This window comes from Felis catus, chromosome B3 (genome assembly GCF_018350175.1).
Source record: "Felis catus isolate Fca126 chromosome B3, F.catus_Fca126_mat1.0, whole genome shotgun sequence".
Taxonomy (NCBI): Eukaryota; Metazoa; Chordata; class Mammalia; order Carnivora; family Felidae; genus Felis; species Felis catus.
The window spans coordinates 74,205,412-74,230,454 of NC_058373.1; the positions used below are offsets into that span (position 1 = coordinate 74,205,412).

General features: G+C 41.3%; 1 long non-coding RNA gene across 1 annotated transcript; it reads left to right on the plus strand.

Moving 5' to 3' along the window:
- The first annotated feature begins 18,834 nt into the window (after positions 1–18,834).
- On the plus strand, positions 18,835–21,499 carry LOC109500771. Its single transcript, XR_006599423.1, has 3 exons — positions 18,835–19,349; positions 21,054–21,215; positions 21,311–21,499. It is a non-coding gene; the product is annotated as an uncharacterized LOC109500771 (long non-coding RNA).
- Positions 21,500–25,043: the final 3,544 nt, after the last annotated feature.

Sequence of the window (25,043 nt, forward strand, 5' to 3'; positions counted from 1 at the left end):
AGAGAACGGGTAGCTGGGCGGCGCCATGTTTATCGGTCTCGCGCATGCGCATACGCACCTACAAGCGCCGCAAGAATCCACCCCATTAAGCTAAGCAGCGCCATCTACTGGAGAACAAAGTTGTTACACTAAGCCCCGCCCAACTAGGCCAACCTCTCTCTTCAGGAACAAAAGTCTCTCCGCATGCTTAGTTTATGCACTATAAAGCATTTCATAGTTTGACTTCTAGGGGAAAACGAAGTAATTTCAGTAGTATTTCAGTCTGTTCACTGGTCCATCTACACAACTTTGTTTCTTTTCTTTTTTTTCTTTTTATTTCTCTTTTGTATTTCTTTTCTTTTTCCTGAATACAGAAAGAGAAAAAATTCATGTTTATTTCCAGTTTTTATTAAAAATATTTTTCTTTAATTTTTTTCCACTATATTTTTTACTTTTGTGTAAATTTTTTCAAATTCTATGTTACTGCCATAATTTCATTTTAGTCTACTTCAGTGTATTCAATTTTCAAATTCTCAGACGATTTCCTTTTTTTCTCCCCCCCTTTTTTCCTCTAATCTCTCAAACCACTTTCAACACCCAGACCAAAACACACCTAGGATCTACCATCATTTATTTGATTTGTGTGTGTGTGTGTGTGTTTTTAATTTTTTAATTTTAATATTTTTAAAATTTTAATTGTTTTTAATTTTAGGGTTTTTTTTACCTCATTAATTCCTTTTCTCCCTTCAAAATGATGAAACGAAGTAATTCACCCCAAAAGAAAGAGCAGGAAGAAATGACAGCCAGGGACTTAACTAACACAGACACAAGCAACATGTCTGAACCAGAATTTAAATTTAAAATCATGATAATAAGAATACTAGCAGGAGTCGAAAATAGATTAGAATCCTTTTCTGTGTAGATAAAAGAAGTAAAAGCTAGTCAGAATGAAATAAAAAATGCTATAACTGAGCTGCAATCTCAGTTGCCACAGTGGCAAGGATGGATGAGGCAGAGAATCAGTGACATAGAGGACAAACTTATGGAGAATAATGAAGCAGAAAAAAAGAGGGAGACTAAGGCAAAAAAGCACGATTTAAGAATTAGAGAAATCAGGGACTCATTAAAAAGGAGCAACATCAGAATCATAGGGGTCTCAGAAGATGAAGAGAGATAAAAGGGGTAGAAGGGTTATGAAAGCAAATCATAGCAGAAAACTTTCCTAACCTGGGGAAAGACACAGACATCAAAATCCAGGAAGCACAGAGGACCCCCATTAGATTAAACAAAAACCGACCATCAACAAGGCATATCACAGTCAACTTCACAAATACTCAGGCAAGAAAGAATCATGAAAGCAGCAAGGGAAAAAAAGTCCTTAACCTGCAAGGGAAGACAGATCAGGCTTTCAGCAGACCTATCCACAGAAACTTGGCAGGCCAGAAAGGAGTGGCAGGATACATTCAGTGTGCTGAATCAGGAAAATAGGCAGCCAAGAATTCTTTCTCCAGCAAGGCTGTCATTCAAAATAGAAGGAGAGATTAAAAGTTTCCCAGACAAACAAAAATTAAAGGAGTTTCTGACCACTAAACCAACCCTGCAAGAAATTTTAAGGGGGACTCTCTGAGGGGAGAAAAGATGAAAATAAATAAGTAAATAAATGAATAAATGAATAAATAAATAAATAAATAAATAAATAAATAAATAAATAAATACCAAAAGCAACAAAGACTAGAAACGACCAGAGAACACCACCAGAAACTCCAACTCTACAAGCAACATAATGGCAATAAATTCATATCTTTCAGTACTCACTCTAAAGTCAGTGGACTAAATGCTCCAATCAAAAGACATAGGGTAACAGAATGGATAAGAAAACAAGATCCATCTATATGCTGTTTACAAGAGATCCACCTTAGACCTAAAGACACCTTCAGATTGAAAGTAAGAGGAAGGAGAACCATCTATCATGCTAATGGTTGACAAAAGAAAGCCAGAGTAGCCATGCTTATATCACAAAATCTAGACCTTAAAATAAAGACTGTTACAAGAGATGAAGAAGGGCATTATATCATCATTAAGGGGTCTATCCACCAAGAAGACCTAACAATTGTAAACATTTATGTGCCAAATGTGGCAGCACCCAAATATATAAGTCAATTAATCATAAACATAAAGAAACTCATTGATAATAATACCGTAATAGTAGGGGACTTCAACACTCCACTTATAGCAATGCACAGATCATCTAGTCAGAAAATCAACAAGGAAACAATGGCTTTGAATGACACACTGGACCAGATAGATTTAACAGATATATTCAGAACATTTCATCCTAAAGCAGCAGAATATACATTCTTCTTCAGTGCAATGGAATATTCTCCAGAATAGACAACATACTGGGACACAAATCAGGCCTCAACAAGTACAAAAAGATGGAGATGATACCGTGCATATTTTCAGACCACAATGCTATGAAGCTCAAAATCAACCACAAGAAAAAATTTGGAAAAGTAACAAATACTTGGAGACTAAAGAACATCATCCTACTAGAGAATGAATGGGCTAACCAAGAAGTTAAAGAGGAAATTAAAAAGTACATGGAAACCAATGAAAATGATAACACCACAACCCAAAATCTCTGGGACACAGCAAAGGCAGTCATAAGAGGAAAGTATATAGCAATCCAGGCCTTCCTAAAGAAGGAAGAAAGGTCTCAGGTACACAACCTAAACTTACACCTTAAAGAGCTAGAAAAAGAACAGCAAATAAAACCCAAAACCAGCAGAAGACAAGAAATAATAAAGATTACAGCAGAAATTAATGCTATCAAAATGAAAAAAAGAAAAAAAAAAAACAGTAGAACAGATCAATGAAACCAGAAGCTGGTTCTTTGAAAGAATTAACAAAATTGATAAACCACTAGCCAGTCTGATCAAAAAGAAAAAGGAAAGGACCCAAATAAGTAAAATCAAGAATGAAAGAGGAGAGATCACAACCAACACAGAAGAAATAAAAACAATAATAAGAGAATATTATGATAAATTATACACCAATAAAATGGGCAATCTGGAAGAAATGGACAAATTCCTAGAAACATATACATTACCAAAACTGAAACAGGAAGAAATAGAAAATTTGAATAGACCCATAACCAGTAAGGAAATCGAATTAGTAATAAAAAAATCTCCCAAGAAACAAGAGTCCAAGGCCAGATGGCTTTCCGGGGGAATTCTACCAAACATTTAAGGAAGAGTTAACACCTATTCTCTTGAAGCTATTCCAAAAAATAGAAATGGAAGGAAAACTTCCAAACTCTTTCTATGAAGGCACCATTACCTTGATTTCAAAACCAGACAAAGACCACACTAAAAAGGAGAAATTTCCCTGATGAACATGGATGCAAAAATCCTCAATAAGGTATTAGCCAACCGGCACCAACAATATATTAAAAAAATTATTCACCACGACCAAGTGGGATTTATACCTGGGGTGCAGGGCTGGTTCAATATCTGCAAAACAATCAATGTGATTCATCACATCAATAAAAGAAAGGACAAGAACCACATGATCCTCTCAATAGATGCAGAGAAAGCATTTGACAAAATACAACATCCTTTCTTTAAAAACCTTCAAGAAAGTAGGGATAGAAGGATCATACCCCAAGATCATAAAAGCCATATATGAAAGACCCAATGCTAATATCATCCTCAATGGGGAAAAACTGAGAGCTTTCCCCCTAAGGTCAGGAACAAGACAGGGATGTCCACTGTCACCACTGTTATTCAACATAGTATTGGAAGTCTTAACCTCTGCAATCAGACAACACAAAGAAATAAAAGGCATCCAAATCGGCCAGGAGGAGGTCAAACTTTCACACTTTGCAGATGACAGGATACTATATATGGAAAACCCAAAATATTCCACCAAAAAACTGTTTGAACTGATTCATGAATTCAGCAAATTGCAGGATATAAAATCAATGCACAAAAAGTTGGTTGCATTCCTATACACCAACAATGAAGCAACAGAAAGAGAAATCAAGGAATCCATCCTATTTACAATTGCACCAAAAACCATAAAGTACCCAGGAATAAATCTAACCAAAGAGGTGAAAAATCTATACACTGAAAACTATAGAAAGCTTATGAAAGAAATTGAAGAAGACACACAAAAAAATGGAAAAATATTCCAGGCTCCTGGATAAAAAGGACAAATATTGTTAAAATGTCAATACTATTCAAAGCAATCTATATATTCAATACAATCCCTATCAAATTAACACCAGCATTCTTCACAAAGCTAGAACAAGCAATCCTAAAATTTGTATGGAACCAGAAAAGACCCTAAATAGCCAAAGCAATCTTGAAAAAGAAAACCAAAGCAAGAGGCATCACAACCCCAGAGTTCAAGCTGTATTACAAAGCTATAATTATCAAGACAGTATGGTACTGGCACAAAAACAGACACTCAGATCAATGGAACAGAATAGAGAACCCAGAAATGGACCCACAAACATATGGGCAACTAATCTTTGACAAAGTAGGAAAGAATATTCGGTGGAATAAAGACAGTCTCTCCAGCAAGTGGTGCTGGGAAAACTGGACAGCAACATGCAGAAAAATGAACCTGGACCACTTTCTTACACCAGACACAAAAATAAACTCAAAATGGATGAAAGACCTAAATGTAAGATAGGAAGCATCAAAATCCTCGAGGAGAAAGCAGGCAAAAACCTCTTTGATCTTGGCCGCAGCAACTTCTTACTCAACACGTCTCCAGAGGCAAGGGAAACAAAAGCAAAAATGAACTATTGGGACCTGATCAAAATAAAAAGCTTCTGCACAGCAAAGGAAACAATCAGCAAAACTAAAAGGCAACCGACAGAATAGGAGAAGATATTTGCAAACAACATATCAGACAAAGGGTTACTATCCAAAATCTATAAAGAACTGATCAAACTCAAAACCCAAAAAACAAATAATCCAGTGAAGAAATGGGCAAAAGACATGAATAGACACTTCTCCAAAGAAGGCATCCAGATGGCTAACCGACACATGAAAAAATGCTCAACATCACTCATCATCAGGGAAATACAAATCAAAACCACAATGAGATACCACCTCACACCTGTCAGAATGGCTAACATTAACACCTCAGGCAACAATAGATGTTGGCGAGGATGCAGAGAAAGGATCTCTTTTGGACTGCTGGTGGGAATGCAAACTGGTGCAGCCACTCTGAAAACAGTATGGAGGTTCCTCAAAAAATTAAAAATAGAACTACCCTACAACCCAGCAATTGTACTACTAGGTATTTATCCACAAGATACAGGTATGCTATTTCCAAGATACACATGCACCCCCATATTTATAGCAGCACTATCAACAATAGCCAAAGTATGGAAAGAGCCCAAGTGTCCACTGATGGATGAATGGATAAAGAAGATGTGATATATATATATATATATATATATATATATATATATATACACACACACACACACACATACACACACACACACACACACACACACACACACAATGGAGTATTACTCGGCAATCAAAAAGAATGAAATCTTGCCATTTGCAACTACGTGGATGGAACTAGGTTATTATGCTAAGTGAAATTAGTCAGAGAAAGACAAATATCACATGACTTCACTCATATGAGGACTTTTAAGACACAGAACAGATGAACACAAGGGAAGGGAAGCAAAAGTAATGTAAAAACAGGGAGGGGGACAAAACATAAGAGACTCTTAAATATGGAGAACAGAGGGTTACTGGAGGGGTTGTCGGAGGGGGGGATGGGCTAAATGGGTAAGGGGCATTAAGGAATCTACTCCTGAAATCATTATTGCACTATATGCTAACTAACTGGGGTGTAATTTTTTTTAATTTATATTAAATTTTTAAAAAACATTAAAAAAAATAAAGTTGAAAAATCTAAAAAAGAAAAAAAACCAAAATGGACCAAAGATCTTAACAGACCCCTCACCAAAGAAGATATACAGAAGGCAAATAAGCAAATGAAAAGATGCTCCACATCGTGTATCATCAGGGAAATGCAAATTAAACCAATGAGACACCACTATACACCTTTTAGAACGGCCAAAATCTGGAACACTGACAATAGCAAATGCTGGAAGGATATGGGATAACAAGAACTCTCATTGCTGGAAGACCGCAAAATGGAACAGCCACTTTGGAAGACAGTTTGGCAGTCGCTTGCAAAACTAAACATACTCTTACGATAATGATCCAGCAACTGTACTCCTCGATATTTACCCAGAGGAGCTGAAAACTTATGTCCACACAAAAACTTGACCATAGGTGTTTAATTTTTTTTTTTCAACGTTTATTTATTTTTGGGACAGAGAGATACAGAGCATGAACGGGGGAGGGGCAGAGAGAGAGGGAGACACAGAATCGGAAACAGGCTCCAGGCCCTGAGCCATCAGCCCAGAGCCTGACGCGGGGCTCGAACTCACGGACCGCGAGATCGTGACCTGGCTGAAGTCGGACGCTTAACCGACTGCGCCACCCAGGCGCCCCGACCATAGGTGTTTAAAGCAGATTTATTTATTATTGCCAAAACTTGGAAGCAACCAAGATGTTCTTCTGTAGGTGAATGGATAAATAAACAGTGGCATATCCAGACAACGGAATATTAGCCAGTGTTAAAAAGAAATGAGCTATCAATTTATAAAAAGGCAGGAAGGATCCTTAGAGGAATATTACTAAAGGAAAGAAGCCAATTTGAAAAGGCTACATACTGTATAATTCCAATAATAGGACATTCTGGGGGCGCCTGGGTGGCTCAGTCAGTTAAGCGTTGGACTTCAGCTCAGGTCATGATCTCACAGTTTGTGAGTTTGAGCCCCACATCGGGTTCCACGCTGATAGCTCAGAGCCTGGAGCCTACTTTGGGTTCTGTCTCCCTCTCTCTCTGGCCCTCCCCCATTCATGCTCTGTCTCTCTATCTCCCTCAAAATTAAATAAACAGTAAGAAAAAAAAATTTTTTAAATAGGACATTCTGAAAAAGGCAAAACTATGGAGATAATAAAAAGATCAGCAGTTGTCAGGGCTTAAGGGTTGGGAGAGATATGAACAGGCAGAGCACAGAGAATTTTTAGGGCAATGAAAATACTCTATATGACATTATAATGATGGATACATATCATACTTTTGTCCAAATCCGTTAAATGTACAACACCAAGAGTTAACTCTAAGGTAAACCACAGACTTTGGGTGCTTAGAATGTGTCAAGGTAGGTTCATCCTTGGATGAAAAAAAAAAAAGTAACATTATGATAAGTGAAGCTGATAATTGGAGAGGCCATGCAAGTGTGGGGTCAGAAGCTATATACGAAATCTCTGATTCTTCCTCTCAACTTTATTGTAAACCTAAAACTGCTCTAAAAAAATAAAATCTGTTTTTAAAAAAAACAACCAATATAATTCACCATATGATTCAAGGAGAAAAATCACATTATAAAAATTAATGTAGAAAAATCATTTGCTAGAATTCAACATTTATTCATGACAAATAGCAAACTAAGAATAAAACTTCCTTAACCTCATAAATAGTACCTACAAAAAAAAAAAAGAAAAACAACACACAGATAATGAAGCCATTTGAAAGCTTTCCATTTGAAGTCAGAATAAGACAGATACCTGATATTATCACTTCTATTTGAAATTATAATAGAAAAAGTAGAAGGCAAAAATAGATAAATATGAAATATGATATGGTCAAATGTATCAACCTTTCCTTTTATGGCTTCAGTTATTGAGTCATGCTTAGGAAAGTGTCACACATTAAGAATATTTTTCAAAATATGTTTTTTCTTATGTTTTCCTCTAGTACTTTTATAGTTTCATTTTTATGCCAACTTGACTTATGCGTAATTAATTTTGCTATAAAAAAATGAAGTAGTGATCCAGCTTTCTTGTTTTTCCTAATCTCTAGCCTCTGGAAGAACTGAAAATATAAGGGGGCTAGAGATTTTATTTTTCTTTTAAAGAAAAAAATTTTTAATGTCTATTTTTGAAGGAGAAAGAGACAGAGCATGAGCAGGGGAAGGGCAGAGAGAGAGGGAGACAGAATCCAAAGCAGGCTCCAAGTTCTGAGCTGTCCGCACAGAGCCTGATGTGGGCTCAAACTCATGAGAGCATGGCCTGAGCCAAAGTCCGACCCTTAACCGACTGAGACACCCAGGTGCCCCAAGATTTTACTTTTCACTTGATATTTTTCTGGATTATTTCATTTTTTATTTAAAAAAACATTTTTTTTTTTTAAGTAGGCCCCATTCCCAGCGTGGAGCCCAACACAGGGCCTGAACTCATGACACTGAGATCAGGACCTGAGCTGAGATCAAGAATCTGACGCTTAACTGACTATGACACCCAGGTGCCCCATGGGCTATTTCATTTTTAAAACTGGATATATATATCTTTTATAATTTTTAAACCCAATTTTTAAAAACGATTCCCATGCTTTTCATATTCTTTACTTGAATGTGGCTAATCTAAGATTTTACATCTCCTGTGACAGTTTTAAAAAGTTTTTTTTCCATACCTCCTCTCACATGATGGATCTACTAGTTCCCCTGACTCCTTTCATTAGCCCTCCTACTAATGTGAATGCTGAGAAGATGTAGATGAGAGAGATCCGGATGGAAGTCAGGTGGAGGAGAATGAGTCAGGTAGAGGTAGGGGGCCAGAATGCAGACACCATGTCCTAAATCAGGGGTGGGAGGTGCATGCTATTTCCATGGACATGAAACAAAGGCAGAGCTAGGACCTTTCCCCAGATTTTTTCTGCAGGGAGCCCAGAAGGCCAACTTCAGCATGATTGACTTGCTCAAAGGTTGTGCTAACTCAGGAAGAAAGATGCATCCAGAAGAACTGAGAAAATCTTCCATGAGACACATAAATTCACCTCCTCTTGATGAAGCAAGCAGCTGCATAGGACTAAGAGTCATGGGAACAGGCCACTGCAACTGCACGCAGTAACATTCATTCTAGTTAAACAGCAGAAAACCCTAGATCCCAAGATCCCATGGTAGTGGAGTGGTTTGAAATATGTGAAGCACTTCAGTCAGCTGGAGCTTCAGTGCAGAGAAGAGGATGTTTGTGACAGAGGATTAAAGCATTTAGCCCTATTGTCTTATTCTTCTCAGAAGCTGGTTTTGGTACAATGTGGTCTCAGGTCACAGAGCTGAAAAAATGAATCATCAAGAAAGTGCCCCAGTTGTGGTGGCACTAGATGTGGCCTCAGCACCCATAACAACACTGGTGAATTTGTGGACCTGTACATTCAGCAGAAATGGTCAGCCAGCAACCACATCATTGGCACAAAGGGCCATGTGTCCATCCTGATGAATTAGGCCAAGGTTGACAAGCTGATGGGCAGGTTCCAAAGCCAGATTAAACCCTATGCTATCTGTGGGGCCATTCACAGGATGAATGCGTCAGATGACTTCATTCTCCAACTACCCAAGGCCAACAGCTCTCATTCTGACTGGAGAGGATCACAGATGTGGAATATTTGTCAATAAATAAATAGTGAGACACCCTCCGCCAACAAAAGACAAGAAACTGCTCAGTTCATCACACTAACAAATATTCCAGGAATAATGAGAGACACCCTTCCCCAGACTACAACCATCAGCAGCAGACAGGAGGAGGTGAGTGAATAGTACACACAAGCAAAGGCCACACCAAAGAGAGGTAAACAGGACCTCATCAAGTCCCAGGGTTTTACATTTATTGATAAAGCTCCTTATTGACAATAATGGTAAAGAAGCAGGAAGCACAGGAATAGCAGGAAGCAGGAGCAGGAATATCAGATGTGTTGATAATTCAGGCAGCCACTAAATGGTTTATAACTCAGCACCTATTGGGGTCAGGTTTATGCTGGGACCCCAGCCTGGCCAGGCTCAGGCTACCTCAGGCCTCAGATACCCACCCTCTCTCTGCAGTGACGATGATCAGCAAGGATCTGTTTGGTTGATCCAGAGAAGCAAGGCCAGGTCAACACACACAGAGACAAACAGAATCAAACAGGGGGCTGAGGACTGCTGTAATTAACCCTGGGTTGGCTCAAACACAGGGAATCATCACCAGGCCCATGTGCAAGGCTGGCAATGAAAAAAGTTGCCACCTTTAAGCCAGAACTCCATGCTTCTATAGTTGACCACAGTTCTTCATGTTCTGTGGACTCACTGTACCACAGCCAGATTCCAAAGGATAAGGATTTCTGGGGGCATCTCTGGGCACAGGCAGAACTGAAAGTCTCTTCTTGCCTTTAGCTCAGTCTGACCCCTGAGACTGGCTTTTCTTCAAATCTGATGTGGAGACACCTAAATCCAAACATCCTTAGCCTTCTCCATTAATTCAATTAAATATTATGGAACAACGACTATGTGGTGGCCATGTTGAGACCTCAGATCTCAATTGTTTATGTGCCACTAGTAAACCAGTACCATTAAGGTTTGAAAACATCAAGAAAGCTGGTAGACTGTGATGGGGAGAGAGAGAGAGAGAGCTGCATGAGTGCCTGAAAAACTGGAAGCAGTTGCAGTAACCATGGGGGGTAAAGCCCTGCGTGAACACGACAAAGACTGGATCTGCACTCACCAATCCCATTTCTTCTCCTGCAAAGGTACAAAGGATAGAGCTCCAGCCTTCGGGGCAATTCTGTTGAAGCTATAACAATTTCTGCCTGTGCCTGACCTCTAAAATTTCCTACAAAAACCTTGGCTCATCTTCTCCCTCCTATTAGTGTGGTTGGAAGTGAAGGATTCTGAAATGATTAAGTTGCAAGATGGAAGCAGCCAGAGTCCTTGAGTTGGTATTTGAAGAAAAGCTGCCTGGGAGTGCCACAGAGCCTGCACTGACACAGGCAATCAATTCTTATTGAGTTAAGTCACTAAGATTTGGGGATTGTTGATTACCCAGCACAGCCTGGCCTGCCCTTTTACCATGGACAAGTGTAGAGCAGGGAGGGTCAGGCAGCCACTTTCCCCCGCCAGTGGTAGTGACTTCAAGAATAAATAGACTCCTTGAAGCCCAGAAAAAGGAAGGAATTAGATTCCCAAGGCAGGTCTTAGAGGGCAGGCACCTCTGCATGGCCATTTCCATGAGCCTCCATGGTCATTGTCACTGGGATGGTCATGGCTTCCCCTCCTGTTTATAGGGCTATGGACTCCTTAATTGCCCTCACTGATATATGGCAGCACCACCTGCCACCAACTGCAGGAGAAAGAACAGCTTTAGGGGAGAAGCAAATTCAGAGACTCAAATGTCGTACTACTACAATAGACAGCTATCCACCAGAACACTGTAGCTAGGAGGCTATTTCCAGAGGTCATCCGAGGCATAAATTAAGTAGATTTCTTTATCCCACCTGTTTAGAACTTTCCCTGATCCTCCCAGCTCCATCCTAACTATCCTGTGACTTCATGCCCTGTAGGCATTGGAGCTATAAACAGATTCTCAGGTACACTCTGATGCCCCTGGACACCTGCCTGGTTTTTTTCACTGTTTACCAATAGCATATATACTTTCTAAGCTTAAGGCAGTGTGGGATCATTTGACCATCATAGAGTTGCCAATCCTGTTGAGTTAATATGAACAACTGAGAGAACATGAGTTAAAGGCACACCCTTAGTACCTTCAAATCAAATCTGAAGAGGAGTCACTGGCCATACTAATCCCAAGGCAGAAAGAGAATAGCCCAGACCCACAATAGGACCAGGGGTACCATGGTCAACTGCAGAGTCATGAAGTTCTGGGTTAGAAGGAAGAAAATGCTCTTCCTTTCCCCAGCCCCTTACACAGTCCTCTTGTGTTTTCTGTGTCTGAACCAAAATGCTGGAGATGTAGCATCATTAATACCCTGTGCTCCTGAAAAATTGGCACTTTCTGGGAAGACATGAATTTTCCAGGGAGAGTAAGAGAGACAGAACCCAAAGGCACTGCCCAAACCTGGTAATTTTGTGAGGAACCAATCCCGGTTACCAGGAACGTAACAAGATTTGACAGCGGAGCGATCCATCCCTTTGTGAGTTATATGCATAGCAGTAGAAGGGTATTAAACTGAATGGGGGCTTGGGTTCAGACTCTATAGACAAATGGAGTTGCATCAGCCCTCCCCAGATGTACCAAATGGAATATGACATATGGTTCCTGAACGCTACCCAGAATCCAAACAAACCCAAACATAACTCTCTTTGCTCTCATACATTTACATGGAAACAGAGCTCCTAAGAGGAGAGAACCAGAGTCCCTCTGACAGCCAAAGTCACTACAGCATGCCTGAGCAGGTGGAGTATCCCTGACTGAGACCAGCTGGCAGGACCACTATTGAGACCATGAGAGAGAATCCAGAGTGGAAAACAAGGAGGAGGAGCCACTGGGGAGCTCAGTCGGGTTAAGGGGTTAAGCGTTCAACTTCGGCTCAGGTCATGATCTCGCAGTTCACAGGTTCCAGCCCCACGCCGGGCTCTGTGCTGACTGCTCAGAGCTTGGATCCTGCTTTGGATTCTGTGTCTCCCTCTCTCTCTCTGTTCCTCCCCCACTCACACTCTGTCTCTCTGTCTGAAAAATAAAGAATAAAAAAATTAAAAAGAAAGAAAGAAAGAAAAGAAAGAAAGAAAAAGAAAGAAAGAAAGAAAGAAAGAAGGAAAGAAAGAAAGAAAACAAGGAGGAAGTCACAGTGATTCTGACAGCCCGAAATCAGGCTTATTCCTGAGGCTCAGGGCTGCTCTGAGTGGTAATATGGGAAGACTGTGCCCATTGTTATATGCTACTCCTTTGGCCAGGTATAATCCAGGACACACACACACACACACACACACATAACTATACATAACCCAGTAAGAAGTGGCTCCTCTTACTGGGAATGCGGAGGTGGTGAGGTAAGGGATTAAGGAGTTTCCGGGCAATGACACGTAAATGGATTCTTCACTAGGCTGCTTTTTCTGAAGTCCTACAATGTAATTCACAAATGATTTGAAGCCCAAAAGCGGGGAGAAAATATTAACCTACTCTCCACTTCTTTTCCTGATTTCTGGATGTTAAGTAGCATGCAATAATTTGTAAGACAAAAATTGGAAAGAATAAAATTTTAATGGCCTACCACTTCTCAGACATTTGCTATTATATATAAGTGAAAGCAATAAAATACATGGATATGGTTAGATAAGTCAAATATTACAGAAAGATATAAAAAAAAAATTTTTAACCTGCCAATTTCACTCCCTAAAGGCAACCACTACTTTTAAAAAACGTTTATGTATCACTCGGAAAAATACTGTGTGCGCCTATATCAGCATGCATATTTATATTTTTTTCTTTATATCAAAAGATTTATGTAGACTACTCTGCACATTACTTTTTGCACTGTATGTCTTGGGAGATGAACACACAGAGATCTACTTCATTCTCTTAATAGATGCATATGATCCATAATAAGAGTAGATATAATCTACTGAACTAACTCCCTATTAATTAGTATTAGTTATTCTGTTTTGTTCTGAGTCTTGCAATATAAATAATTCTAACATATATAAAAGAATGTATATATAAGGTAAATTTCTGTAACAAATAGAGTAAGGTTTGTATTTGAAGAGACTTCCCATTGCCTCTCAATGTGATCCTTCCCACTCCCACTGTGTAATAGTAGCTCTGTCTTGCCTAATGATCAGGATCAGTTAGTCCTGTCAGGATGGTGAATCCTCTATTTGCCTGCTGTTCCTTGTCACAAGTAGCCCAAAGTTTCCAGATGGCAGCCATAACTTACAGTTCAATAGAATGTTTGCCTTTTCCCAAATCGAAGAATTTCCTCCTTGGGAATGCTTTATATTCACAGAAGCCAGAGGTGTAGGAGTGGGAAAGAGATTGTTCCCAAGTTGGTCACCAAGAGTGATGGCAAAAAGGGCCACTCCTGCTTCTACCCATTGGTTCCCAGGGAAAAATGAGGATTCATAATTCTGGGCTATCACCTCTGACAGCCTATCTCATGTACAGGGTCCCATTCTTTCCCATCAAAGGTCTGTCCTTGGCATAGCAGACTTTCCTCAGTTGGGAGTCAAACCTTCTTTGGAGCTCCTCTACTCTTGTGGTTAAGCTCCAAGCCTGATTCTCAGCTTTCTCTGCCCTCTCACTGCAGGAGATAAGAGCCTCTTTACATGCCTCCAAAGAGGTCCTCCAGGTCTGACACTTAGCTTTTAATAACAACTGACTGATTACCCTCAGCTTTTGTATCCTTCTCCAGAGCATCAATATAGTTGCTATTTTCCCTATGTGTGTCAAATGGCTTGCAACAGCTGACGCATTCCCTTCCACCAGCACACGATCACAGTTCATAACCAGAGGACGATTGCACTGCCACCTTCTATCAGTGTTCTGTCTACCACACGTGACACCAGCTGGGTGCCAGTCATCCAACTCTAAAACCTCACCTCATCCTCATCTGCTTTCTTAGAATATTCCATCCCTGCTTGGGTTTCCCAGGAAGCAGACTCTAAGATTGAGACTAACATGCAGGAGGTTTATTAGCAAGTCCTTCCAGTACCAATACCTGTTAAAGGGATGAGTGGGGAGGCAGAGTGGGCAGAGGATGGAGTCTAGCTGCAATGCAGTCTTAGCGGAATGCCTCAGGCAATCCTGCAGGGGAATCTGAAGATGGCATACCCTGCAGAGCTCTCCTGAGCTGGGGAGAGAGGGCTGGGCTCCATACCACTCATTCGTCAATCATCAGATGTGGGCTGTGAGAAGGGGTCAAGACCTTGGGCATGGTGTCTCCTTCAGCTAAAGAAATCCTGAAGGGTTTGACTGTTGAGGGTTTTCTGCCAGTAGCACTCCCAGCAACCGAAGTAATAAATCCTCTCCTCCTGGAGGATAGTACTAGCAGCAAGTATCAGAAACCACCACATAACCCGAGCTCTGGAAGTAGACATGCCTATTATATAAACCCTTAGGGACTCTTTATCAATAGAAAAGCACACCTGGGGAATATGTGCTCTTATTTCCAAGAGAGGGAAACCCTGAGGAGCACAGTGCCTGACATCAGAGAGCCTGTACCCTCAGAGGTGGTAGAATCTATTAGAGTCATTTCTTAATGGCTCAATCATATGGCTGTTGGCAGGAGGCCTCAGTTCCCCACCACACGGGCCTCTCATTAGGTCCACTGGAGTGTCCTCACAACAGAACAGCTGGCTTGCCCCAGAGCAGGTGGTCCAAGAGAGTGACAAAGAGAAAGACCTAATAACACTCAAGTCCTAATCTCAGACATCACAAACCATCATTTCCACCATATTTCATGCTTTAAAAGCAAGTCACTAAGTACATCCTCCACTTAAGGTGAGGGGAATTAGGCTCCACCATTTGAAGGAAGTAGGATCAAATATTGTGGACATATTTTCAAACCACCACATATACAGAGAAGGATATTTCCCAAACCAACAATAATAGATTCTCCCTTCTTAGGAAGGGGTAGACTGGAGGAGTCAAGTAAAATAGGTTTTTGTTCTTTCCTCTGTTTTTTTTTTTTTTTAATAATAACAGTGTGTATTCTTGTCATACTTTTGTAATCAAACAACAGAAACATTATTGACAATTGAAAATATGGCAACCAGTGAGACTGGAAAAGAAGCCAGATGCTCATCAAAGGGTCAGACTGTGATGAGCTGCCCATCTCTGTCAAGGTCTCTTCTGCCTGTCCCCACGCAAATAGACACAGACAACAAGGAACAAAACGATCATTGCTAAGAGCCTCTCAGAGAAGTCATCATTTCCTAGCACACAAACAAGGAGTCAGATGACTGTACTTTATTGAGTAGTGAAAGTTGAGGAAAAAGCATTAGAACCATTAATCTGTTTCCTGCATCCCCATTCTTCATCCACAATTTCATTTTATGCGGAAATCATCCTATTAGCTTTGATGGCTTGATTACAGGCTCTGGCTAGGACATGGACATCCCAGGGGAAGTATCCAAGAGGGCAGAGCTGGGGGATTCTACACCGACGTGGCTCTCCTCAGTCGGGGGCCTTGGGCCCACCGCCTTTCCCGTATCCCACACAGACTCCCATTCTCCAACATCCAAGGCCTGCCCCAATATCTCCAGGCAGTTAGGGGAACACTGTGGGAGGATCTGTCTATGTGCAAGCAGAAAAACTAATAACACAGCAGCTCAGTAGGGACTGTCTCCTGGACCTGATGGCCTATTAGGAATGGTCTCTCCTGGGAGTCAAGATGTCTCTACCCTTCCTGGGCCTTTGCTGACCCCTTCAGGCAAGGGAAGGAACTTCAGCTGTGTCCACACTAGGATAACATTTTTCATCTCCCTTACCTGACCCTTTGCATAGGACAGACCACCAGAATCCCCAGGCTACATGCTGCATGGAGGAAATCCAGCATGTTACGGCAGCAAAAGGAACAAATAGGACCATCTCCCCTGCTTTAGGAGAGTATTTTGTAGATGGAAGCTACCCCTCTCATTTTACAGCCTGAGAACCATCCTCTGGGCCCCAAAGGCATTGCACCCAAGTTTCAACCACAAACTTCCTAGTCTAGATTCAAGTCTTGCCATTTGTCTGCCTTTTGGAGGCAATCGTACATTGGAGAACTCCCAGTTTGGAGATATTTTTTGATTGAGTAGATTTAGGCCTCCTGTGGGTGTAGGCCAGAGTGCAGATCTGAGGCAGCCACTCCAGAGGCTGTGAGCAGCAAGCAACAGCATCTCTCTGATTCCATCCGCTGCCCCGTGGGGGGGGGGGGGGGGGGGGGGGGGGGAGGGGCTTCTTAAAAGGCAAAGTCTCTTCCTGACCTCACTCCCTAGCACACCAAACCCTATCCACAGCCTCTCCACTCCTCTGAGAAAGCTCCAAGAGGCTAGGGTTGAGGGTCAGCAGAGCCCAAGGGTCCATCCTTTTTTAGGAATGACAGCTCCATCTCAGCAGCTTCTCTAGAAGCATCTCTACAAATGGGCCCTGATGTCTGCTTCCTACAGAGAGTGAGGTGGGGAGCATTTTCCTAGCACCTCACCAGTCAGACTGGAAAAGATAGTATGTTAAAGAGGGGGGTATGATTAGAGACGAGTTAACAAAGGGCAGATAGGAGCCTGTAAAATAGGGAATAGCTTTGGGCAGAATGGCAACATTTGTCTAAAGGATCATCCTTCCCGTAGCCATCTGAGCCCCTCTCTGCAACAATGCATGGCCCACGCAAGAATGGGTTTGAGAGGTTTAGGCTGCTACACTGGGGATGCCTAGTATTGTGCACAGAAGTAACACAGTTAGTGATTCCTGCCCAGTGAGATTTTCAGGGAGTATCCAACCTGGAAATTATCCTCTTCAAGAGCCAGGGCTACTTATAAATACTTCAGTGCAAAACAGAAAGAGAGAAGCTATTCCCAGACACTAAGCAACATGAATTTTTGCAGAGCAAACAGTACACCATCTGAGGCAGGCTTAGTAATGGTCCCCAAAGATATGGATGTCCTAATCCCCAGAACCTGTAAATGTTTCCTTATATGGCAAAGATCACATTGCAGATGTGATTAAGAATCTTGAGATGAGGAAGCGCCTGGGTGGCTCAGTTGGTTAAGCATCCAACTCTTGATTCCAGCTTAGGTCATGATCTCATAGTTCATGGGATTGAGCCCCACATGGGGCTCTGTGCTCTGTACTGACAGTGTGGAGCCTGCTTGGGATTATCTCTCTCCCTCTCTCTCCACCCCTTTTCCACTCATGTGCGTGCACATGCACTCTCTCTCACACAAAATAAGTAAATAAATAAATTTTTTAAAAAAAGATCTTGGGCACCTGGGTGGCTCAGTCTGTTAAGCATCTGACTCTTGATTTTTGCTCAGGTCATGATCTCACAGTTTGTGAGTTCCAGCCCTGCACTGGACTCTGTGCTGACAGTGCAGAGCCTGCTTGGTATTTTCTCTCTCCCCATTGTTCACGTTCTCTCTCTCTCTCTCTCTCTCTCTCTCTCTCTCTCTCTCCCTCTCTCTCTCTCAATGAATAAATAAACTTAAAAAAAAATTTTTAAAGGATCTTGAGAAAGGGAGATTATCCTGAGTTATCGGGATGGGCCCTAAATGTGATCACAAGTGTACTTATAAGAGGGAGGCAGAGAGAGCTCTTACTACAGAGAAGGTGATGTGATGATGATAGCAGAGATTGGAGCGATGCCCTTTGATGGTGGAGGAAGGGGCCACAAGTCAAGAGACACAGATAACCATTAGAAGCTGAAAAACACAAGGAAATGGATTCTCCTCTGAAAACCTCCAAAAGGAACCAACTATCTGAAACCACCAGAACTATCAGAGAGTAAATTTATACTATTTTAAACCACTACATCTATGGTAATTGGTTAATAATAGACCATCTTTAAGCCCATCACTGTGTGTTATTTTTAACAGCTTTATTGAGGTATAACCGCACATATTTAAAGTGCACAATTTGATAAGTTTTGACATGCATACATTTGTGAAACCATCATAACAAGTTGGTGAACATATTCATTACTTCCAAAAGTTAACCCATGCACCTCTATAATCCCTCTCTCCTGGCCTCTCTCAGCCCCCTGCCACCTTCAGGCAACCACCAATCTGTTTTCTGTCACTTAGTTCATTTTATATAGATTAAATCCTACAGGATGCACCTTTTTTGTCTGGCATCTTTCACACCACCTAGTTATTTCTAAAATTTTTTAAAAATGTTTATTTATTTTTGAGACACACACACACACACACACACACACACACACACACACAGAGTGCAAGTGGGGAGGGGCAGAGAGAGAAGAAGACACAGAATCCAAAGCAGGCTCCAGGCTCTGAACTGTCAGCACAGAGCCTAATGTGGCACTCAAACCCACGATCATGACCTGAGCCAAAGCTGGACGCTCAACCGACTGAGCCACCCAGGCGCCCCTCAACCTAGTTACTTCAAGACTCATCCGTGTTGTGTATATCTCAATGGTTCATTCCCTTTGGCTGCTAAGTAGTATTCCATTGCATAGATATCCTACAATTTGTTATACACTCACCTACTGGCAGATATTTGAGTTGTTTCCATTTTTGGCTATTATAAGTAAAAATGCTATGGATACTCATGTAAAATCCTTTCTTTGCTTTCAATTGGGGGTGAGGGTGGCAAATAATTATCAATGGAATGGCTAGATCATATTATAAATGTGTGTTTTACTTTTCAGGAAACCGCCAGACTGCTTCTCAAAGTGGTTATACCATTTTACATACCCGGTAGCAAGAACAGCTTGCTTTTATATTTTTCAAAACTATTTAAGATTTTCATTAAGTGAAACTCATCTCCACCCCCCGAAATAAGGTAAATAATGCAGTATTACTGTAATGAAAAGCATGAATATAAGTGTCAGAGAGAAAAAGAGAAAATGAAGATCAGGGAAAAGAGATATGCATAGAAATTAAGAATGGTAGTCAGAGGGAGGAAATTAGGGAAGAGGAAAGGGTCAAAGGTGAATGAGAGACAGCAAAAAGAGAGAGAGGGGAACACAAAGAATGGCATCAGACCCATCTAGAAACAGATGGCTCATGCAAAACCAGGCTAGTTGAGATTTTGATAAAGGGACTATTTACAGAGGCTTAGGCAGGGCTTATGAAACCAACAATGGAAACTTCCTACCTTGGTTACCACCTTCTAGGCCTGAAGGGTCTCAGGAAAGGGAGATTCTGAGTACCCACAGAGCACAGCTATAGGGAAAGGGCCACTCATTGGAAGCAGGATGCAGCCATCCCTCTTGAACTAGAAGGAAGCAAGCCTCTGGAATACACCTCCACCGCTTTTGCACCCATCATCTCTGTCTCCTGATGATGGCTTCCTTTAGCCAAACCCACCCAGAGCCAGAAGGCATCAGAGTATGTTGATGACATCCATATGGACCAGCCTCCCTGGTTGGGAATGGATAGGTCTGGAGGGGCAAAAAGAAGACCCCGGGTATAGGAGCCAACAGAAGAAAGGGACAAGGAGCTAAGCTGTTTTTCCATCTTCCTCTATTAGTGACACGCACAAACTGAGAACACCATCTATAACTATTTAGAAATATGGCAAGGGAAGACAGCGCCTTGTGATGTGCAGGGCTGTGCACCAGAATTTTGAGTACAATTGGTCCATTCCGTTTTGAGATCTATTTTGAAGGGGCTATTAACTTGGGCTTTAAAAACAAAACAAACAAAATGATTAATTCTAAAACTGCTGCTGTTGCTGATCTTATTCTGATTGGATCCTTGTTAAAAAGGGAAAAACTCTTCTAAATCATGAAACACAGTACCTGTGGATTTGTGTGAATATGAACAAAGGAAGCAGGTATCTCCGGCATGAAGGCTTGAGTCTGAAGACTCTGGAGAGGCTTCATGAGAAAGACACAAATGTCTTTAAACCTTAGAGGAGATGCAGAAGGTTTAGTAGGACAGGTCCTCTTGGCAGATGGTTATTCCTCCTCTTTGTCAGATGACCTGCCTATTTCTGAGTTAATCATCTCCATTCTATTCGTTTCAACATGAGGACTGCTGGCTAAAGAACAAGATAATCAAGGGAAGAACTCAAGCATCCATCAGATTGACTGGAAGAGCTGGAGGCTTTCTGTGCATCCTTGTTTTTTAATCTCATACAACTTGGAACTACATCTCCCTTAAATTATATCCACATCCCATCTTTTATGGAATCTTTTGGGTGTCCATAAGCAAGTAATTTAAAATAAGATGTTTTTAGAACACTCTCTTTTCTCAGAAGGGAAAACTGAGGTCTTCTTTCTCACTCATTTTTAAAATAGAAGGTATAAACATCAGCGCCTGGTATGGATGAATTCACCAGCCACTTTTTACAAAGTGGACACTGAAGAGAAACCTCTGGATAATTGGTAGCAGTTTTGTTATCTGGATATGCAGTCAAGTTCCCTTAATTGGCACTTTTGGGTGATCTGGATCCTTTGCTGTCTTTGCTCAGAACCTCTAAAGGGGAACGTTAAGAAAAATCGAGCTTATTGCTATTAAGTTCTTCTTCCGTTTCTTGCAGTTCCCAGAATCTAATGAGGTGACACTAACAGGACAAGTAGTTTGCTCTGGTTCCACACATTTTGAGAGAGGTGGGAAGACTGTCAACAAAATGTTTCTGTTCATTTAACTCACAAATGTGAGACAGTTCACGGGTAGAGTGGAAAGCAGAGTTAAACATGAGGTAAGAGCTTGATATTCAAATTTCACTTATTTTACCAACTAGCTATATGTGCTCAGGTAGAATTTACCTAATTCCTCTGCATCTGTTTCCTTTAGCTTCCCAACAGAATGATTATACTTGACAAGACTAATCCACCTGACAGTTGACATAAGACCATTTAATGAAAGCAGCCCCGGGGCGGCTCCAGACAGGACAGATTTAATGGGATGAACAAGAAGTCTCACAAAATGCAGGTAAGAAATAGCCTCAGATAGCACAGCCGTTAAAAAAAAAAAAAAAAAGGATAGAATCGAGCACAGAAGGGTCAATGCAGAATAGCAGCATGGGCAGAGTCCTCACACCTACAAAGAGTCAGAAACCATCCCCACGCTGACAAATTAGCAGCAGGCATCTTGTAGGACATCTTAGAGTCTCCTCAGGAATACAACTGGCAAAGACTCTAGAAAAGCAAACTCTGAGGAAGTGCATAAGCAAAGGCACTGTATTAGTCTGCTAAGGCTGCCATAACAAAATATCACAGACTGGGTCCTTAAATAACAGAAATTGTATTTCTCACAGTTCCAGAGGCTGGAAGTCCAAGATCAGGGTATTAGAAGGTCTGCTGTTCCCTGACACCTCTCTCCTTGGCTTGCAGATGGCCCTCTTCTTGCTGGGTCATCATATGGACTTTTCTCTGTGTGCTGGCTACAGTTTAGAAGACCTATCGGAACCCTCTGTATATCATTTAAAGTTCATTATACAGAAATATGCCCATATCACCTGTCTTCTCATGCTATAACAGAGTTTGTCTGGTCTTTGTCCCAGGTTCCTGACACAGAGCTTCTACAATCCTGGGAATTTCCCAAGTAATAGAAGTGTACTTGTTAGTCATGAGCCCCTGGATCACACCTGAGTTTATGCTAATAAGATGACGAGCTGGGGGGGGGGCGGGGGGGCGGGGGCAGCTTGTGGATAGCTTCAGGATGAAGGTTAGTCACTAGAAAGACCAACCACCTCATTAGAAGGTTGGGACTTTGAATAATAGCCCTACCTCCAGGGTGAGGAGGAGGGCTGCAGATCACATTCAATCACTTGGTCAATGATTTAATCAATCACACCTACGTAATAAAATCCCAATAAAAACTGTACACTGAAGCTCAGGAGGGCTTCCTGGCTGATGAGCACATGGCTGGGCCAGGAGGGTGACAGCTTCTGATTCTCCCAGAGAAGGCAGGGAAACTGCACTCAGGACCCTCTAGACCTTGCACCACATGTCTCCTCATTTGGCTGGTCTTGTTCTGTATCCTTTTATAATAAATGTGTAGTCCTTAATTATAGTGCTTTGGGCAAATTATCAAGCCTGAGGGGGCTGTGGGAACCTCCCAAATTTGTAACCGGTTGGTCAATAGCACGGGTGGCCTGGGAACCCCAAAGTGTGCCTGGCGTCTGAAGTGGGAGCACCCTTATGGAGGATCGAGCCCTCAACTCATGGAGTCTGCACTAATTCTGGGTGGCGGGTGCCAGAACTGGATGACAGTACACCAGGTGGGGTCAGACTAATAGGGGATGAAACAGAATCCAGGCCATGTTTTGTTTTAGTTATCCTTAATTTCATATCAAAGAACCTCTTGTCAAAGGGAGTAAAACATCTTGTCCCAAAGCTAAGATATAGGCAGATGTGTCCACATTTGAGAAAAACCACAGGCTTTGGGCAGCTCAAAATTCAGATCTTGTTACCTGGTGGCCAGGTAGACCCCATGTAGCCCCCAGAGACTTAGTGCCATTCACGCTTTCTGCATGGGCCCTAACACCACTTGAGGGTGAAGCCTTGATATTCCCACTCCTCGGCACAGTGCAGCCACTGGTCATGTGTGTCTGGGAAACATCACCTTCCCTGACCTCAACGTCAGCACATCTGTCACCTCATAATATCCTGCCACAAACTTCCTCCTCAACAACCAATGTGCGCTCGATGTTTAGTGACTTCTGAAATGAAACCACAGCCTTTTATACTCTTCCAAAACCAGCTGATGACAGAAGCAGCATTCACCAACACAAACCCCTCCTTTCACACCCCTTCTGGATCAGCACACTCCGTAGCTTCCCTGCTAACAAACTAGCAAACGTTGAGTTGCGCTTGAGATCGGTTCATCTAAGAAATTTTGTTGAGTATATTTTAGGATTGATTACAGTAAAACTTCAAGTCAGGGGTGCCTGACTGGCTCAGTCAGTGGAGCGTGTGACTCTTGATCTCAGAGTTGTGGTTTCAAGCCCCACATTGGGTGTAGAGATTACTTAAAATTTTTTTAAAAATCTAAAAAACAGACAAACAAAAACTTCAAAGCAGTAGTGAGCAGGGGGAAACCTCCTTTTCCAAAATGCTGTCTTAATAAGGCCTGTTTGAGTCCAGATGGATCATAGTTTACATATTCAATATTGCCCAAGCAAGGCACATGAATTAGAAAGATCTGGTATTCATGAATACATCATTTACCAAATTCTGCCATTAACACTCTTTAGGCCTTTTTAATCATTTGTATTGTGAATTTGGTTATCAAATTTTTTATAACCAGAAGTAAAATCCCATTACAAATGACTCTTAATAATGCTTCTCTTTCAAGCCATCCACAAGTGGCAATGCTTTGGATCCCACTGGTAGTCCGTGTAATAGTAATTGTCCAGGAGGAAAATCCCCAATTGTGTATTCTCTTTATCATAGATACAGCTGGAAGAACTCAACCAGCCATGCACCGAGCAATTCAATTTTTCTCCCATCGCTTTGTAGCAAATGCTTTCTTAACCACTTTCCTCTGTCCCTGACCACGTCAGGCATCCCAACCATTCTTCCAAGAAAAACACATTAAAACCTAATGTGTTTCAATGTTCAGAAGTTGGAGAAAGAAAAGACATGGTGTGGCTAGCACTTTCCTCCTTGTTGTACTGGGTGCTGAGCTCCTGATCATGCACTTCAGGGTCTGAAGCCTCGTCCTGATTCAGCCCCAGGTTCTATAACCCTGTCACCGCTGTCTTCTGCCTGAACTGGTTTTATAAGAACCACATAAAACCACAGGGTACAGAAAGAGCTAGTAGACCCTCCCTGAGCTTCTTGAAATCTCTCCTTTATTTTGAATAAAGATGAAGTTTATCTACAGGTTCCCATTCTTGGTTGACCTTATCAAGATGTCTAGAGCTCTTTAAAAATCCATCATTACTAATTGTGTTCCTGAGTATATAAGAATAATATTCTCTATTGCAGAGTGGATGGTAGAAAATATATGGCATATATAATTTACACACACACACATACACACACACACACACACACACACAATCTTATTTACATATTTTGCCTCTGTTTTATTTCTATGAGATTTGGGATTATGCACCTTCTCATATAACTTTCCACTTTTTTCAAAACATTTTCCCTTAACATAGTATTCAGAGATATTTTTAGGTAGCAGTTGCCAGAAAAGAAGGAAGTCAAAGTGCTTTAATAAGCATTTACAGTTTTCATCAAAATGGGTGTTTTTATATACAACTGGTCCTTCTAAGTATATAAATGTAGTCATACTAAACCTGAAAATGTCATTGATGAGATTTTTTTATCCACCAATAATTGGACCCACTACGAAGCCAACTAAGATTGTTAAGCATAATTTTTTATTCTCCAAGAAAAAATAATTTTTTTTAAAAGATAAAAACCTCTTGGTCACAGCAAGAACCCAAAGGACTACTCTACCTGCCTCTTTGCATGTATTTTCCCTCAAACACACACATACAGAAACCTACTTCAAACAAACCACTACCATTAACTCAAACCTGATCAATAAAGTCAGCAGAAGAGGGCCT